Source organism: Aotus nancymaae, unplaced genomic scaffold (genome assembly GCF_030222135.1).
Source record: "Aotus nancymaae isolate 86718 unplaced genomic scaffold, 86718_ANA_hifiasm-v0.15.2.pri h1tg000008l, whole genome shotgun sequence".
Classification (NCBI taxonomy): Eukaryota; Metazoa; Chordata; class Mammalia; order Primates; family Aotidae; genus Aotus; species Aotus nancymaae.
In genome coordinates this window covers 39360103-39379503 of record NW_026988419.1, presented here as the reverse complement: position 1 = coordinate 39379503, position 19401 = coordinate 39360103, and the positions used below count along the sequence as shown (strand labels likewise).

General features: G+C 34.1%; 1 pseudogene; it reads left to right on the top strand.

Annotated features, from left to right (window-relative positions):
- The first annotated feature begins 14186 nt into the window (after nt 1-14186).
- On the top strand, nt 14187-18691 carry LOC105718378 (keratin, type I cytoskeletal 18-like; annotated as a pseudogene).
- Nucleotides 18692-19401: the final 710 nt, after the last annotated feature.

Below are 19401 nucleotides of genomic sequence, written 5' to 3'. Positions count from 1 at the left end.
CCAAGGTTTTCCGGTTTGGTGTCTTGCTATGAAAGACCTTTGCTTCAACAAGCTTATATAAATATGAATTCCTATCTATTTCTGTTTCTTTATATTGAAATACTTGATATATTTGTAATTTATTTTAACAAGGTTAACTAATTTTGGAAATTACTATTTGAAGTCCTATCTTTCTATTACAATAACATTATAAACAAATATACATAAACACTTAAATGCACACACACATGAACTTATTTTGTTGTGATTGCTCCACTGAATATAATTTTCTTGCCAGGCTTTATAATACTTTTTAATACTGTGGAGTGGGTGGCTTCACATTGCTTTTTATTTTTAATTCATTTCTTGCTATCTTCTTTCAGTTGTTATTCAAATATTCCTAGCACTTTCGGAGGCTAGGGCAGGTGGATCACCTTAGGTCAGGAGTTTGGACTAGCCTGGCCAACATGGTAAAACCTGCCTCTACCAAAAATACAAAAATTAGCTGGGTGTGGCAGCATGCACCTGTAATCTCAGCTACTCGGGAGACTGAGGCAGGAGAACCACTGGAACCCAGGAAGCAGAGGTTGCAGTGAGCCGAGATCGTGCCATTGCACCCCAGCCTGGGTAACAGAGTGAGACTCCATCTCAAAAAACAAAAAACAAAACCTAAAAACAAATATTCTATCAACTTTGTCAAGATCACTTTTGGTAAAATTGACTTTATAATTTGAACCAGCATTCTAAGGGATTTTACTTCTCTACATATCTTCTCTTTCTTTAACATCTTATTTATGTCATTAGTATTAGATATAATATTGATCATCCTATATGTCCTTTACATTTAATTTTGGTTAAGTTTATTCTTGGTTATGTGAGTTGTACTTGCTAAATAATTACTTTACTTTTTTTATAATTATTTGTATGTTAGTTTTGTATATATTGTTCCCAATGTTAACATGTATTTCATTCATTTAGATTTTTCAGATATATAATTGTATCATATGCACACAATTAATTAAAACATTTGTTTTCTTTCTATTAGTTATTATCCATACATTTTTCTTGACAATTTGCATTAGTTAAACCCTACAAAAACCTCCAAAACTAATAATTAATGCAATAAGTAGAGGAATACCTTTATTTTGCTTCAGTTTATTGCACTTTGCAGATACTGTTTTTGTTTGTTTATGGATTTAAGGCTTGTGACAACTCTGCAGCCAGCAAGAATTTGGACACTATGTATTTTTAAAAAAAGAGATGCTCATTTCTTTTGTCTCTGTGTTACCTTTTGGTAATTCTCACATTTCAAACTTTATCATTATTATTTTATCTGTTATGGTGATCTCTGATTAGTCATTTTTGAAGTTATAATTGTAAATTGTTTGGAAGCATCACAGACCATGTAAGATGGCAAACTTACTCAATAGATATTGTGCTTGTTCTGACTACTCCACTGATCAATTTTTCTCATCTCTCTCCCTCTCTTTAGACCTCCCTATTCCCAGAGACATAGAAATATTGAAATCAGGCCAATTAATAACCCTATAATGTCCCCTAGGTGTTCAACTGAAAATAAAAGAGTCACAGTCCTCTTATTATGAATCAAAAGCTGGAAATGATTATGTTTAGTCAGGAAGGCATGCCAAAAGCCTAGAAAAGCTGACAGCTAAACCTCATGTGACAAACAGCCAATTTAGGAGAAAGAAAAGTTCTTAAAGAAAATTTAAAATGCTACTCCATTGAATACACAAATTATAAGAAATTTTTGAAAAAGTCTTCTTGCTGATATGGAAAAAGTTTTAGTGGTTTAAATAAAAGATCAAAATAGCCACATTCCCTTAAGTCAAAACCTAGACCAGAGCAAGGCTGTGTCTTCAATTCTACAAAGGCTTAGTGAGGTAGGGAAGCTGCAGAAGAAAAGTCTGAAGCTACCACAGCTTGGTTCATACCATTAGAGGAAAAAGAGCCATCTCCATAATGAAAAAGTGCAGGGTGAAGTAGCAAGTGCTGTTGTAGAAGCAGCAGCAAACAATCCAAAAGATACAACTAAGTTCATTGATGAGGGTAACTACACAAAATAGCTGCTTTTCAGTGTAGATAATCATTCTAATGGAAAACGATGCCATCTAGGACTTCCATACCCAGAGAGAAAAAGTCAATGCCTTGCTTCAAAGCTTCAAAAGATAAGCTGTTTTTTGTTTTAGGAGTTAATGCAGCTGGTGCCTTTAATTTAAAGCCATTGTTCATTTACCATTCAAAAAAATATCAAGGGCCCTTAAGAATTATGCTAAATCTACTGTCTGTGTTATACAGATGGAATAACAAAGTCTGGATGGCAACTCATCTGTTTATAGTATTGTTTAGTGAATATTTTATGTCCGCTTTTGAGAACTACTGCTCAGGAAAAAAGATTGCTTTCACTATATTGCTGTTCATTGACAATGCATGTGTTCATCCAAGACCTCTGATGAAGACGTACAAAGAGATTAATTTGTGTTTTTTTGCCTGCTAACAAAACTTTCATTCTGCAGCCTAAGAATCAAAAAGTAATTTCTACTTCCAAGACTTGTTTAACAAGTACGTTTTTTAAAATATTGTTGCTATAAGTAGTGATTCCTTTGATGGATCTGAGTGAAGTAAATTGAAAATCTTCTCAAAAAGATTAACCATTCTTGATGCCATTGAAAGCATTAATGATTCACAAGAAAGTGTCATATTAGCAACATGAACAGGAATTTGGAATAAGTTAATTCCAACCCCCATAGATGACTTTGAGGGATTAAAGACTTCAGTGGAGGAAGTAACTGCAGATGTTGTGGAAATAGCAAGAGAACTAAAATTAGAAATGACACCTGAGGATGTGACTGAATTTCTGCAATCTCATGTTAAAACTTGAACGAGTAAGGAATTGCTTCTTACAGATGAGCAAAGAAAGTAATTTATTGAAATGAAATCTACTCCTGGTAAAGTTGGGAACATTGTTGAAAGGGTTGCAAATATTAAGAATATTTCAAAAACATAGTTGATAAAACAGTGACAAGTTTGAAGAGGATTGACTTCAATGTTGAAATAAGTTCTTCTGTGGGTAAAATGCTATCAAGTGGCATCATATGCTATGGAAAAATCTTTCATGAAAGAAAGAGTCAATCAATGAAGCAAATTCATTGTTGTTGATTTTAAGAAATTGGTACAGCCACCCCAACCTTCAGCAACCACCATCCTGATTAGTCAGCAGCTATCAATAACAAGGTACAATCTTCCACCAGCTAAACAATTACAACTTACCAAAAACGCAAATGTTCCTTAGCATTTTCAGGAATAAATTATTTTCTATTAAAGTAAGTGGATTTCTATTTAGACCTAAATCTTTGCACACTTAGTAGACTACCATAGCACATAAACATAACTTTTATATGCACTGGGAAATCAAAGCAATTGTGTTCCTTTCTTTATTGAAATTTTTGCTTCATTGTGGTAGTTTGGAATAGAACCTGCAAATGTCTTTTAGGTATACCTATACAGTCAAGCCTTTGCATGAGTTGGTTATACATCCATGGATTCAATCAACCATAGATCAAAGACCAAAGAAAAAAAGAGAAAAGGATGATTGTGTATGTACCAAATATGTACAGACTTATATTCATTCATTATTCCCTAAGCAATGTGGTTTGAAAATCACTTATATAACACTTACATAGTATTGGTGTTATAAGGAATCTGAAGATGAGTTAAAATATATAGAAAGATGTGTATATGTTATATGTACATCCTCCACTATTTTATATGCTTAAGTATCTGTGGATTTTTGTATCTGTGAGGGTCCTAGAATCAATGCCTTACAGATCCCTAGAGATAACTAGGTATTTCATAGTATATATATTCAATGTATATAATTCATAATTACATTTCATTTCATAAAATACAATAGTGTCATAGAAAGGGTGAAGTTTTAATTTTCTTTTTTTCCAGTCCTAACATGGTCTTTGTAAGAGATTTCCAAACTAGTGAATATATATAAATCCTTCAAGCCAAGGTGTATGTATGTGTATACGTGCACATTCCTGAGTGTGTGTACATTCTTGAGCTATATTCAGTATCATTTTCTGTGTTTTTGCTCATTCTTACAAAATTAGTGAATGTGTATGTGTGTTTTAGCTATTGGCTTTTTATTAAGTGTTTCAGATTTCTATGTTGTAAAATATAGAACTACTTTTTTATGTTATTACCGTATATTATTTATTTAATTAAATGTCACACAATTTAATTTTACTCTAACATATTGACAGATATACTGTTTGTTTCCAAATATATACTATTACAAAGTGCTTTAGTAAACATCATTTGACATAATTACTGGTGCATAGCTATCATTTTGATAGCTTACAGACCCAAAGAATAAAGTATCTCAAGAATACATTCACTCTAAAAGAAAAATGGTACATTAGTTTACAGGTCTCACAGGAACAGAAGTTTTAGAATAGCTGTATTAATAATTAAAAGAAAAAAATATGCAATTTACAGAAATAAAAAGGTGAATTATTAGATGTAAGCATACAGTAGTTGAAATTACATATATTAAAGATTTATTTAAGAGCAAAGTGATTACAAATAGAAATAAATTAAGAAATGGAAAGAGACTTAAAACTTCCCAAAGATGAAAGAGAAACAAATGGAAAATACATTAAAAAAAAGCTATGACAATTGAGAAATAGAATTAGAAGTGCTATTATCCATTTCTAAAGAGCTTTAGAACGTGGAAAAAAATTAAAATGGACACAGAAAATTTTTAATAAAATATTTTGAATAATAAATGGATGTGAATTTTCCATAATTAAAAAACTGATGATATAATTCCTACTGAAAGATACTTGAGTAGCAAAGAGAAGCATCAGAAAAAGAAACAACACATCTAGACATAATAGTGAAATTTTAATGAATCAATGACAAGGCGAATCCTAAATTATATCAGATCAATTGAGAAAAGATAAAGGTCAAATCAACATCATTTTTTCTACAGAAACAATGATTGAGGTCAATATTGGGATCGTACTGGAAGAATAGAAACAACTTAGAATTTTGTACTCAGCCAGCAGCCATTCAGAAAAAAAAAAAGTATAAAATAAAAACATTCTCAGGCATATAGGCAGCAGGAAGCTTCCCAAAGAAAAAAAAAGTCACATTGAAAATGATTGGAAATGAGTAGAAATAGGAAAAGAGAAGTCATTTAGATACTATGAAAAATTATTTACAAAAAATCACATAATTCGGTATTGTTATCTTTTACCTTTTTTAAACATTAAAAAAGTTGAGATAAGTGTAGATTTGCATACAGTTGTAAGAAATAATAGAGAGAGATTCTATGTATCCTATGCCCAGTTTCCCCCTGTGATAAACAACTAAATAATAAAAAAACCTACAAATTTAAAAATACAAGATGTTAACTATTTGCATGAGATTCACGTTGTCTTTGATATTATAAGTAATTTGAGATGTTTTAAAGTATAGGAAATATGTGCATAGGTTAACTACTGTATCATTTTATATAAGGGACTTCAGTATCCTCAGACTTTGATATCCATGGGAGTTTTGGGACCAATTACCCATAAATACCAAGGTAGAAGGGACACTTGCATACAACTTTTAAACTTGGCTTTTTAAATTCAGTATGTTTCTTTGGCTATCCATCCAGGTTTTTTCATGTATCAATAGTTGCTTCCTTCTGTGAGTTGAGTAATATTCTATGGTATGGAAGTCCCACTGGGAGTTGAGTAATATTCTATGGTATGGAAGTTTCACTGTTTGTTTGGCCATTCACTCATTAAATAATTTTTGGGATGTTTCTAGTTTTGGGCTACTAACAATTAATTGCTATAAACATTTCTGTACAGGTTTTGGTGTGAAAATAAGTTTTAATTTCCTTGAGATAATTACCAGAAGTGCAATTTCTGGGTTTTATGGTTGCTACATGTTTAGTTTTGTGGTTATTTCTGTTTTTTTAAGAAACTGGCAAATTGTTTTACAGAGTGGCTGTAACATTTTAAATTCTTGACAGCAGTATATAAGTGGTCATTTTCTCATATCCTAGTCAGCATTGGTGTTTTCATTAATTTTTATTTTAGCTATTTTTATAGGTGTATTGTAATATTTCATTATGATATTAATTTGAAATTTTTGTCAAACATTTATTTATGTGATTATTTACCATCTATATGTCTTTTTTTTTTTTGGTGAAATGTATTTTCTTTTATTTTTTCCATGCTTGCTTGTTTTTACAGCTAAGTTTCAAGAGTTCTTCACAGCTGAATTTTAAGAGCACTTTAAATTTTATATATTAAATTTTTGGATATTTGATTTACAAATATTTCCCCCAAGCTATAAACAAGATAAATCTAAAATTAATATGGAAAAGCAAAGGAACTAGAACAACCAAAACAACTTTGAAAAAAAGGAGGAGTAAATACAGAGGGTTCAATTAATCTAATTTTGAGATATAAAATAATTACAGTCATCAAGGTGGTATGATATTAATGAAGACACAAGGATGAACAGAATAAGGAACTAAGAAACAGACACATATAAATATGCCCAACTGATATTTATTCAAAATTCAAGAGTAATTTAATGGAGAAAAATAACCTTTTCAGAAAAATGAAAATTAAAAGAAACACACCTTATACAAAATTTAAGGCAAGATGCATCATGGATGTAAATGTAAAATCAAAATTATAAAAGGTTTAGAAACATAAAACATACAAACATAGGAGATAGTCTCAGGATCTAGGGCTGGGCGAAAAGTTCTTAGACTTGCTATTAAAACCACAATAAAAGAAACCATTGATAACTTAGACTTCATTAAAATTAAACACTTCCTCTGAAGAGAAAAAAAAGAAGCTACAGACTCTTATCTTAAAAAACATATAAGAAGAAATTAAAGGTGAAATTGTCACTTCAATAATCTAACACTTGTGATAAAAATATAGATATCAATTCAAATATATGTTTAAAGAAAGAATAAATTGATGAGGGTACCTGCCTGTGTATATGCTTAAAAAAAGTTTAGAGAAGCAGTAAGAGAAAATTGCAAAGAGAATAGATCTTAAGTGTCCTCATCGTACTCACACAAAAGGGATAACTATGTCTATCAGTACTACAGTTAGTATAAATTGATTAAACAAGTAAAAGATAAAATTTAACAAATTGAATATAAAATATAAATTTGAGTTTCTTAAAATAATCATCTCTATAAGTACATACAAAATTTGAAAATAAAAGGAAGGAAAATTCAGGTAAATACTTAAATGAAATATGAATTACTTGGATAAGTATTAGATAAAAGACTTTATGATTGTTTAGGGATGGAGAGGATCATATAATCATACCAGTGTTCATGATAAAAGTACAACAATGTGATGATGAAAATTTTCAACCAATAAAATAGCTTCAAATTACAAGTAAATGAAAAACTAATAAGCCCATTATCCTACTGGGAAATCATCAACCAATCACTCTTTATCATTAATAGGTAAAGGAAATGTTCAGTAAAATTATAGAAGATCTGAATACCAAAATCAATAGGTGTAGTATTGTATACTTGAAAATTGCTAAGAGAATAGATGTTAAATCTCCTCACCACACACACAAAAAGGGTTAAGTATGTCAGATAATAGATATGTAAATTAGTTTTATTGTGATAATCATTTCACAATGTATACATCTATCAAACATCACATTATACATCATAGATACATACAGTTTTAATTGTCAATTATATATCAGGACAGGTGGTGTATTAGTCTGTTTTCACACTGCTTATAAAGATATTTCTGAGACTCAGAAGAAAAGGGGTTTAATTGGACTTACAGTTCCACATGGCTGGGGATGCCTCAGAATCAAGGTGGGAGGCAAAAGGGACTTCTTACATGGTGGCGGCAAGAGAAAATTATAGAGATGCGAAAACTGATAAAACCCTCAGATCTTGTGAGACTTATTCCCTGCCAAGAGAAAAGTATGGGGGAAACCACCCCTATGATTCAAATGATCCCCCACCAGGGCCCACCCACAAACCTGGGAATTATGGGAGTATAATTCAAGATGAGATTTGGGTGGGAACACAAAGCCAAACTATAATTCTGCCCCTGGCCCCACCAAATCTCACGCCCTCACATTTCATAACCAACCATGCCTTCTTAACAGTCCCCCAAAGCCTTAACTCATTTCAGCATTAACCCAAAAGTCCACAGTCCAAAGTCTCATCTAAGACAAGGCAAATTCTTTCCACCTATTAACCTGTAAAATCAAAAGCAAGCTAAATACTTCCTAGATACAATGGCAGTACAGGTATTGGGTAAATACCCCCATTCCAAATGGGAGAAATTAGCCAAAATAAAGGGGTCGCAGGGCTCATGCAAGTCCAAAATCAAGTGGGGCAGTCAAATTTTAAGGCATCAAAATGATGTCCTTTGACTCCATGTTTCACCTCCAAGTCGTGTGATGCAAGAGGTGGGTTCCCTTGGACTTGGCAGCTCCATCTTGTGGCTTTACAGGGTACAGCCTCCCTTCTGGCTGCTTTCACAGGCTGGCATTGAGTGTCTGTGGCTTTTTCAGGCTCATGGTGCAAGGTGTAGATGCATCTACCATTATGGAATGTGGAAGATGGTGTCCCTCTTCTCACAGCTCCATTAGGTGGTGCCCAGTAGGAACTCTATATCGTGGCTCTAACCCCACATTTCCCTTCTGAACTGCCCTAGCAGCAGTTCTCCATGATGCCCACCTCTGCAGCAAACTTCTGCCTGGCATAGAGGCATTTGCATAGATCTGAAATCTAAGCGGTGATTCCCAAACCCTAATTCTTGACTTCTGTGCATCTACAGGCTCAACATCATGTGGAAACTGGCATGACTTGGGGCTTGCACCCTCTGAAGCCACAGTCTGAGCTCTATGTTCTCACCATTTCAGCCATAGCTGGAGTGACTGAGATGCAGGGCACCAAGTCCCTAGACTGCACACAGCACAGGGATCATGGACCCTGCCCACAAAACCATTTTTTCCTCCTAGATCTCCAGGTCTGTGATGGAAGAGGCTTCCACAAAGCTCTGTGACATGTCCCAGAGATATTTTCACCATTGTCTTGGTGATTAACATTCAGCTCCTTGTTACTTATGCAAATATTTGCACCCAGTTGGAATTCCTCCTCAGAAAATGGGATTTTCTTTTATATTGCATTGTCAGGCTGCAAATTTTCTGAATTTTTATGCTCTACTTCCCTGTTAAAAGCTGAATGCTTTTAGCAGTATGCAAGTCACCTTTTGAATGCTTTGCTGCTTAGAAATTTATTCCACCAGATACTCTCAATCATCTCTCTTAAGTTCAAAGTTCCACAAATCTCTAGGGCAGGGGCAAAATGCTGCTAATCTCTTTGCTAAAACGTAACAAGAGTCACCTTTGCCCCAGTTCCCAACAAGTTCCTCATATCCATCTGAGACCACCTCAGTCTGAATTTCATCGTCCAGTTCATTATCAGTATTTTTGTCAAAACCATTGAACAAGTCTCTAGGAGGTTCCAAACTTTCCCACATTTTCCTGTCTTCTTCTGAACCCTCTAAATTTTTCCAACTTCTGCCTGTTACCCAATTCCAAAGTCACTTCCACATTTTTGGGTAACTTTTCAGCAATGCACCATTCTACTGGTATCAATTTATTGTATTCATTCATTTTCATGCTGCTGATAAAGACATACTCAAGACTGGGTACAAACAGAAGTTTAATTAGACTTACAGTTGCACATGATTGGGAAGGCCTCAGAATCATGGTGTGAGGTGAAAGGCACTTCTTACATGGTGATTGCAAGAAAGAATGAGATAGATGGAAAAGCAGAAACCCCTGATAAAACCACCAGATCTCATAAGACTTATTCATTGCTATGAGAACAATACGGGAGACAAATGAGCCATGATTCAAATTATCTTCCTCAACATGTGGGAATTATGGGAGTACTATTCAAGATGAGATTTGGGTAGGGACACAAAACCAAACCATATCAAGTCTGATTTAGTAATATCTAATATGTGCCAACATATAATATAGATATAAAAACATACATGTAAACACACATAGTGTATATAGATATATACACACACACATGTTTGTGTATATATATATATGTGCCAACATATAATATAGGTATAAAAACATACATGTAAACACACATAGTATATATATACACACACACACATATATATATGTGCCAACATATGATATAGATACAAAAATATACATGTAAACACACACAGTATATATATACACACACACACACGTGTGTATATATATATCCTGCTAGATCATAATGAATAACCTCAACAGATTTTTTTAAATATCAACAGATTATTATCTTCATTGATAACATCAGTTATTTTCGAATTCGAGAGTTTGTCTTCAAAAAGTACTTTGTCAGTGCATTTTGAGTGCTATGATATCTCAGTTTTTCTTTGCTGGGAAAGGTCTTTCTTTTACTCTGTTTTCTGAAGTTTAAATTTACCTGAGCATATAGCTTTAGTTGAACAGTTATTTTCTTCAAACACTTTAGAAGTATTATTTAAATGTTTTCTATTCCTGTTATTGTAATGTCCACCATCAGTATAATTGCCTTTCTTTTTTAGCTAATCTGCTCTTTGTTAGCTGTCTGTTCTTAAGATGACATTGCTTGGGAGATTTGCTGCAATGCCCATGGAAATGGTTTTGTTTGTTTGTTTTTTGTTTTGTTTTTATAATTAATACTGCTCACATTTATTCTGATTGTTAAATAAGACAATACAGGTTTTTCATTCTGGAAAATTATCAGATATAAGCCCTTCAAATTTCTTATCTCCAATTTATCAGATTTTCTTTTCTCAATCCTCTCTGCAAAATAGGATGTATCATTTTATTAATTTCGAAACATCTCTCATCTCTTTTGAGTATTATATCTCTTTGTCTCAGTGTTACATTTCAGAGTAGTTTCTCAGAACTACCCCTCATTTAAGTTTTTATTGTTCAAACTTTATCTTGCTGACTTTTTGATGCATTAGTTTTGGTGTAATGACTGTGTTTCCTTTAAGCTATATTTATTTTATTTAAGTCTCATTTCCTTATTTTATTCCCTATTGTGTTCTTGCCTTATTGTTCCATTATTTTCTAGATTTCTGTAAGATTTTAAATACTAGTAATTTAGAGTATCTTTATAAATAAGTAATTATCACTTATTTTTCTAATACAAATTAAATGTGCCACTCTCTCTCCCTCATGGTAATTTAATTATTTGTCTGAAAAACATTTAGTGTGTGCAGAGTTTAAATGTTTGCTGTTTTCAAGAAACCTCTGTTGCTGACTTTCTGTGCAGACAGGTTCTCCTTTACCACTACGTTGCTTTTGTCCTTGACCACTGTTTGTGTTGATTTAATCGTTTGTATTTCTCTTTATCCTGTAGATAGACTGAATTTAGTCTTCATGTTCACACTGAACAGATGTTATTTACAACTTCTCACCATGCAATTCCAGAAAGATGGCAAGACTTCAGTTTTCAATCTAAGCTTTTGGGGTATTTCTGGTATTCAGTTAGGTGGTGCTAATCTTTTGTGACTCCAAGCTTTCTGTGTAGACAATGTATTGCATTCAATGAATATAATGCACATGGCTATGATTTTCCTTCCTTGCTGAACATTAAAGCTTTATTTTTAGGTATTAAGGATGAAGCATACTCCTAATTGTCTGGAGAGCTTCAGCAAGCACACATTCCTCTTATGTTGCTACCTCTTGTACTCAGTGACTAGGAATTTCCATTTCCTTCAACTCAATCAAGGAAACGAGAAACATATTTCTTCCATATTAGTTTCATCTAGCATGTTTATGCTTTGAAATAAGGTAAATTTAGTAATCCAGACTGACAAAATGCCTCCCATTTGTATTTTGTATCACTTAGATTGTCCACCAGAAAGTGAGATTCACGAATGCTGGCACCTTATTTACCTGGTTCTGAGGTGTGTGTGTATATATATATATATATATATATAAATTATATGTTCTTTAAAAGTTTTTTTATTATATACAAGGTGATTACTAATAATTGATGAATTCCAAGGTAAAATCAAAACCTCCACAATGTTACCACAAATATACTTTATCCAAATAGTTTTACAAAGGCAAACATTTTGGGAAAAAAAAAAAAAAAAAAAACAAATACACAAAAGTGGGGAGAATTTCCTAACTAAAATGATATGAGAGAGAATAAAAGAAGTAATATTATCTTAAAACACAGAAAAACTTTTATTATGGATATACTGACTATAAAAAAACAGGTCAAGGCAAATAAAGATATACAGTAGTTTTTATAAGGAATATTTTAAAACAGCCTGAAACCTTGAATGAACCATTTTTTATCCACCTGTATCAAATGGCAGAAATAACTGTGACTATGCTTGTCAATTTTTGCTCATTTGGAAAGAATGTAACTGCAAGGTCATAATTTCTTAAGTGAAACTGCTGTTGAATGACTGAGAAACAATGTTTCAAGTGAATTGGCTCTAGTCCTAAGAACTGTCTACACAAACATAGAAGAAAGCAAGCTAAATTGTTATATATAGTTTATATAGAGAGAAAGTATATGTGTGTGTGTGTATGTATATATATACATATATAAACAAACCTTGATTAATTTTGATTAAGTTGGATGATCATAAAAGTCACTTGCAAAAAAGTCACACTTGATTTTATTGCAAGCAACTTTCATGATCGTCCAACTTAATAAAAAATGTTTAAAATCTTGTACCAAAACTAATCCCACTACTTTGAGAGACTGAGGCCAAATGATCTATTGAGGCCAGGAGTTTGAGAGCAGCCTAGACAACATAGCAAAATCTCATCTCTACAAAAAATCGTAAAAAAATTATCCAGTCATGGTAGTATGTGCCAGTAGTCCTTTCCACTTGGGAGGCTAAGACAGGAGGATTACTTGAGCCCAGATGTTTGAAGTTACAATGAACTATGAACACACCACTGCACTCTAGCCGGGGCAACAGAGAAAGATCCTGTCTCAAACATAAGTAAATAAATAAACAAACTAGTACCACAATCTATCTGAATAAAAATAATTGAAAATATCTATGAGAGATCACTGTACCATTATAAATCACATACATGATATATAAAGGCAGTATGGATAAGTTGCAATTAGGGCTACTCTACCATTTGTCACAAGACTCTTCTATACATTATTTTCAGTATATATCAAAAGAAGTAAAGTTAAAGTGGTGCTTTCTTTCTTTGTGCTCAGATAAATTTTTTACCATGTGACTTATTACATTTTGGACTTAAAAATTTTAAATTGCCAAGCCAACTACATAGTACTTCAATTCTTGAAATATAAAATAGAAATTAATATCACCAATATATTAAAGCTTAACATTTTATAAACTATTTAAGAACAATAAATATGCTCATAATATGAAAGAACCAACTCAATTGTCCCTGCTTAAACTAAAATAAAAAGAAAATAAAACAAAAAACACAAAAATTGTACTTTTGCAAATTCAGCTGAGGCAAATATTTTTGTTGAGAGAATTTGTTATTTAAACTTCTAAATTAAATGTGTTCCTTTACTCATCATCTAACAGAATTTCCACTCATCCGTTTGCCAGGTCACCTTTAGGTTGTGATACCGAATATTAGTGCGGTGTCAGATAGTATCACATGTTCTATACACAACAGTTATTGTGTAAGATAGCTAAGGCATATAAACATGAAATACTGATTATACTCTTGTAACACTAGGTGGGCTCTGAAAGGGATATTAACAGCCTGAAGTGCAATCTATACACTCAGACTAAAAGATTCTCACTAAAGTAGAAATTAAATTGTGGTGAAGAACATTGAAAGGAATCAGCGTTGCTTAAACAAATGAGGGAAATTTCTTTTTCTGAGTGTTGTGGGGGAACAGGGCTGAGAAAGCTGTCTTCAGATAGCCCTTCTGAGTTTTCTCTAGAAGATCTCTGTGGCTCAGTAGTTAAAATGGATACAAACAGGGAAACCATCATTATCTCAATACAAGAAGAAGAATAAAATTATACCAATAATTTTAAAGAAAATAAACATCTATCACATTTTATTTTGTCGATAAAGTTTCTTACATTACCTTCAACATTGTCCAAGGATGGAATTTTCTACCTTGGGCTATGATGGATGAATTGTTGCCAATAGGGTATGTTACCATACCAGCTCCATGACTACTTGGCAAATGTGCTTCTAAAAAAAAATCTAATAATTAGCATAAGAAGAATGATAGGGAACATGTACTTTAGAAAATATTACAAGACCTGTACTTCATAATGGTATATTAATTGAATAGGAATTTTTTTGCATTATTTGCATAATTTTAAAGGTTTCCTCTTAACATATGACAGTTCTTTTGAAGAATGCTTCTAATTCTAGATTATCTAGAAATAATATGTGATGAGTTTTTGCACTTTCCATTCATATTGCACAAAATTTTTCTAAAAAAATGGGCAGCCTTATGTTATAATTTCTTCTGCAAGGAAAAGGAATGCATATGACTCATAGCAGTTATAAAGGTTGAATTACTAATTCTGAAATTTCAAACCATAGTTAAATTAACATTTTTGATGTAAAAGTCAGATTGTGATGCAATTAATTTAAAATGAGGTTCTAAAGGGCTTAAACCTTAGAATGCAGAAGTTTATACCTAAAAAAAAAAACTTCCGATTTTTTTAATTTAAAAATTCAATAAAGTTGGTGGTTATTTTGAAATTGCTAACATAATTCTTAAATAGTAGAATCACTCATCCTTGTGTTTTCCACTACATTTCTTTATGTAATATCACAGTAACACAAATCTATATAAAAATTTATTTTAGATTTTAATATATTAAAATTTTAAGATTTTAAGTTGTGTCAAGTACCAAAAATCTGATCTGTCATGCTGGATTTTATCTGGAAAATTTTGAAATGCAATTTTCTAGTTTTCAGGGATTAATTTAACTTTGAGTTGCATTTTTGGATTTATAATTTGGGTTATTCCAATTCAACAGTTTAATTAAATTGGATCATTTTTCCTCCTTTAAAAAATGTCAAGATACTATAATTCACACACAGAAAGCATTACAACAAGTAGTTTAATATAAAAATAAAGATGTGATGTTGCTCATGTAGTGTTTTTTAAAATTCTCCTTATGTTCAATTATTTTTCTCTAAATATTCATTATATGATTATAAAAGCTACCATATTTTAGAGGAATATAACAAATTCTTACATTCACTGGCTAATTTAGATTGGAAAATTTAGAGCTAGGCAACTATTTTGCATACAAGCTTTGTAATTTAAGTATCAGCTTTCTTATATATGAAATACGAGATATAACAGTGCATTGTTTAAATGTTGTTCTGAGAAATAATTAAGACAGCATGTGTAAATGCTAGGCATTATTTTATATGCTAACTTTTTATTGAATATTCAATTGACTTACCAAATTCAGATTTACTCTAATGAAATTAGCAAACATGGGAAGATAGATAGTCTAAATTGCACATACTTAGGGGAGCAACAGGAGCTCTCTTGAGATGGTGGTGGGAGAAAAAGAGCTTGTATATCTAAAGAGCAATCTGGTAACATTCTGTGAAATTAAGTACCTAGTCTCATTGCCCTGTTATTCTAATCATGTGAAACTTTCACCGGGGGTTCTGAAAAACCCTGCATTAGGAAGGTCATTGTGGCATTTGGGGAATAAAGGAGTTTGAGGCTGCCTATGTGTATATCACTGAAGAAACCAACACAAAATATGTATTGCATGAGAAGTAAATAGTACAGTGTAGTAGTCTCAAACAATAAACTAGATATTAATAATATTCAACATCGTTTTGAGAATTTCATTGTCTGTATAAAAACACGTGAGTTTTGTTTTGTGATTTATAATGAATGCATTGTGTTAAAAAATAGCTAGCTGACATTCTGTTGTAACTCTGAGGCACTTTATTAATTATGTTGCATGTAATACTCATTTAATCTTCACAACAATTACATTTAACAGTATGTAAACTGAAATACAAAAATGGTGAAATATAAAATAACTTACACAAGTCCTATGCCTGGTAAATAGTAAGGTCAAAATTGATATAATGATCTATTTGATTCAAGGTCTGGTGTGGTGACTCACAGCTGTAATTCCAGAACTTCAGGAGGCTGAGGTGTGTGGATCACTTCAGGTCAGGAGTTCGCGACCAGCCTGACCAACATGGTGAAACCCTGTCTCTATTAAAAACACAAAATTAGCCAGGCATGGTGGTGCATGAGTGTATCACAACTACTTGAGAGACTGAGACAGGAGAATCACTTGACCCCGGGATGCAGAGGTTGCAGTGAGCTGAGATTGCACCATTGCGTTCCAGCCTGAGCAACCAGGGTGAAACTCCATTTCAATTAAAAATAAAAGATCTACTTGATTCAAATGTCCATGTTCTTAATAGCCAAGAATTCCTTTGGTCGATTAATTTTTGCAAGCAATATTATATTGATCCTTTGTTCAGAATACAAGGCCCATGTAACACAAAGTGTATCAGTCATTGTCTGATTGGCAGGGAATATCAGAGTCATTCAGACCCAAGTATGGTTAAAAATTTATTGTTTCTGATTTCAGAAAATGAATAGTGAGAAATGTCATTGCTAAAGGGAAACAATGTATGTAATTCCAGATTTCCACATTGGCTTTGTGTGCAAAAATCAGGAAAATAAGTTGTAATAGTTGGCTTTCATGATTAGTTTCTAGAAACTGAATAATGTACTCCATGTCTACAGTTGCTTTGGAAATCCAAAACTATTTACTACCACCATCCCTTGAACACCATAGCAAAGGTATACTTCCTTGCCTTATTGCTACTGGACTTAATATGTAACTTGCTTTGGCCAATGGAATACCAGCAGTTGTGATGTGACTGGTGAATTGAATGTGCTAGTTCAATTAGATTAACAGTCTTGAATGCCTGCCTTTCCTGATAAGAATATGGCTCAGTTATTCACCGGTGTTAGAAGTACTTAAGGCACGTGGAGCATACTTAGTCCAAATTTAAATTCTGAGACAAGGTTAAACCCAGATTATATCAACTAAATGCTAGCTAACACACAGATGTGTATGAAAAAAGAAAATGAAAAATTAGTCGTTAGCAAAGCCTGAGTCCTGTCCTCTCTCTTTCCTTCCAGAACAGCATGAGCTTCACCACTCGCTCCACCTTCTCTATCGACTACCGTCCAGGTGCCCAGCTATGGTGCCCGGCCAGTCAGCAGCACAGTCAGAGTCTACGCAGGCACCAGGGTGCTGGGTCCCAGATCTCCATGTGCAGCTCCACCATTTTCTGTTGTGGTGTAGGGTCCAGGGGACTGACCGCAGGGATGGCTGTGTGTCTGGCTGGAATGGGAGGCATTCAGACCACCTTCTCTATCGACTACTGTCCAGGTGCCCAGCTATGGTGACCGGCCAGTCAGCAGCACAGCCAGAGTCTATGCAGGCACCAGGGTGCTGGTTCCCAGATCTCCATATGCAGCTCCACCATTTTCTGTTGTGGTGTAGGGTCCAGGGGACTGACCGCAGGGATGGCTGTGTGTCTGGCTGGAATGGGAGGCATTCAGAACAAGGAGACCATCTAAAGCCTGAATGACCACCTGGCCTCCTACCTGCACAGAGTAAGGAGCCTGGGATCAAGAATCAGAAGCTGGAGAGCAAAATCTGGGAGCACCTGTAGAAGAAGGGACCCCAGGTCAGAGACTGGAGCCATTACTTCAAGGCTGTTGAGGACCTAAGGGCTCAGATCTTCACAAATACTGTGGACAATGCCCACATCTTTCTGCAGATCAACAATGCCCATCTTACTGCTGATGACTTTATAGTCAAGTATGAGACAGAGCTGGCCATGAGCCAGTCTGTGGAGAGTGACATCCATGGGCTCCGCAGGGTCATTTATGACACCAATGTCATTCAGCTCCAGCTGGAGACAGAGATAGAGGGTGTCAAGGAAGAGCTGATTTTCATAAAGAAGAACCACAAAGATGAATTAAAAGGTCTGCAAGCCCAGATTCCCAGCTCTGTGTTGACCACAGAAGTAGATGTCCCCAAATCTCAGGACTTCACCAAGATCATGGCAGACATCTAGGCACAATATAATGAGCTGACTCAGAAGAACCAAGAGGAGCTGGGCAAGTACTGGTCTCAGCAATTGAGGAGAGCACCTCAGTGGTCACCACACAGTCCACAAAGGTTGGAGCTGCTGAGATGACACTCACAGAGCTGAGGTGTACAGTCCAATTCTTGAAGACTGACCTGGACTCCATGAGAAATATGAAGACCAGCTTGGAGAACAGTCTGAGGGAGGTGGAGGTCCACTATGCCCTGCAGATGGAGCAGCTCAACGGGATCCTGCTGCACCTGGAGTCAGAGCTGACACAGACCCGGGCAGAGGGACAGCAGCAGGCCCAGGAGTACCAGACCTTGCTGGACACCAAGGTCAAGCTGGAGGCTGAGATTGCCACCTACCACTGCCTACTGGAAGATAGTGAGGACCTCAATCTTGGTGATGCCTTGGGCAGCAGCAACTCCATGCAAACCATCCAAAATTCCACCAGATAGTGGATGGTAAAGTGGTATCTGAGACCAACAACACCAAAGTTCTGAGACATTAAGCCAGCAGAAGCAGGGGACCCTTTTGGGAGCAAGAGGCCAATAAAAAGTTAAGAGGTCAAAAAAAAAAAAAAAAAGAAAGAAAATGAAAAATTAAATGATCATCATAAGTCATAGAATTTTTTAGATGAACCCCTTACATAACATTGACAATATAAAATAATTCATAAATTGGTGCAAGGTGTGAGGTAAAAAGTATGTGACATTGTCTTGAAAACTGGCACCAGGAAACTGTTATAGGAGATCAGAAAAATGCTAACGGATGTCAGACAGTAGCAGAACATTTTGTAAAAGTTGAAATAGTGGACATGTACTTAATGAACTTGTAGCATTAGTGGTAACTTTTTGGTCAAATATTAAAAATGTTACTGGTTTATGTAGTAGCAAAACAAGGAACAGAGTCTAAAAAGAATTTGCCAGTTTATAAGCAGAATTTAAAGGAAATATGGATGGACTAAAAATTTCAGAGGTGGAAAATAAAACCATTTCTCAGCAAGTAAAGTTTCTGGCTATGAAGAGACAGTTTCATAGACAAAATCAACAGTATGGCTATGACACACTTTTCTAAGACCTCTGAAGCTGTGTAGTGAATCTCTCTAGCTCCAAAAAAGAGCTTCTGAAATGTTTGAGGACATTGTGCTACAGAATCTTGATATGACAAAATTCTATATAATTAAGTCTAGAGGATGGGAGAGAGAGAGAGAGGGAGAGA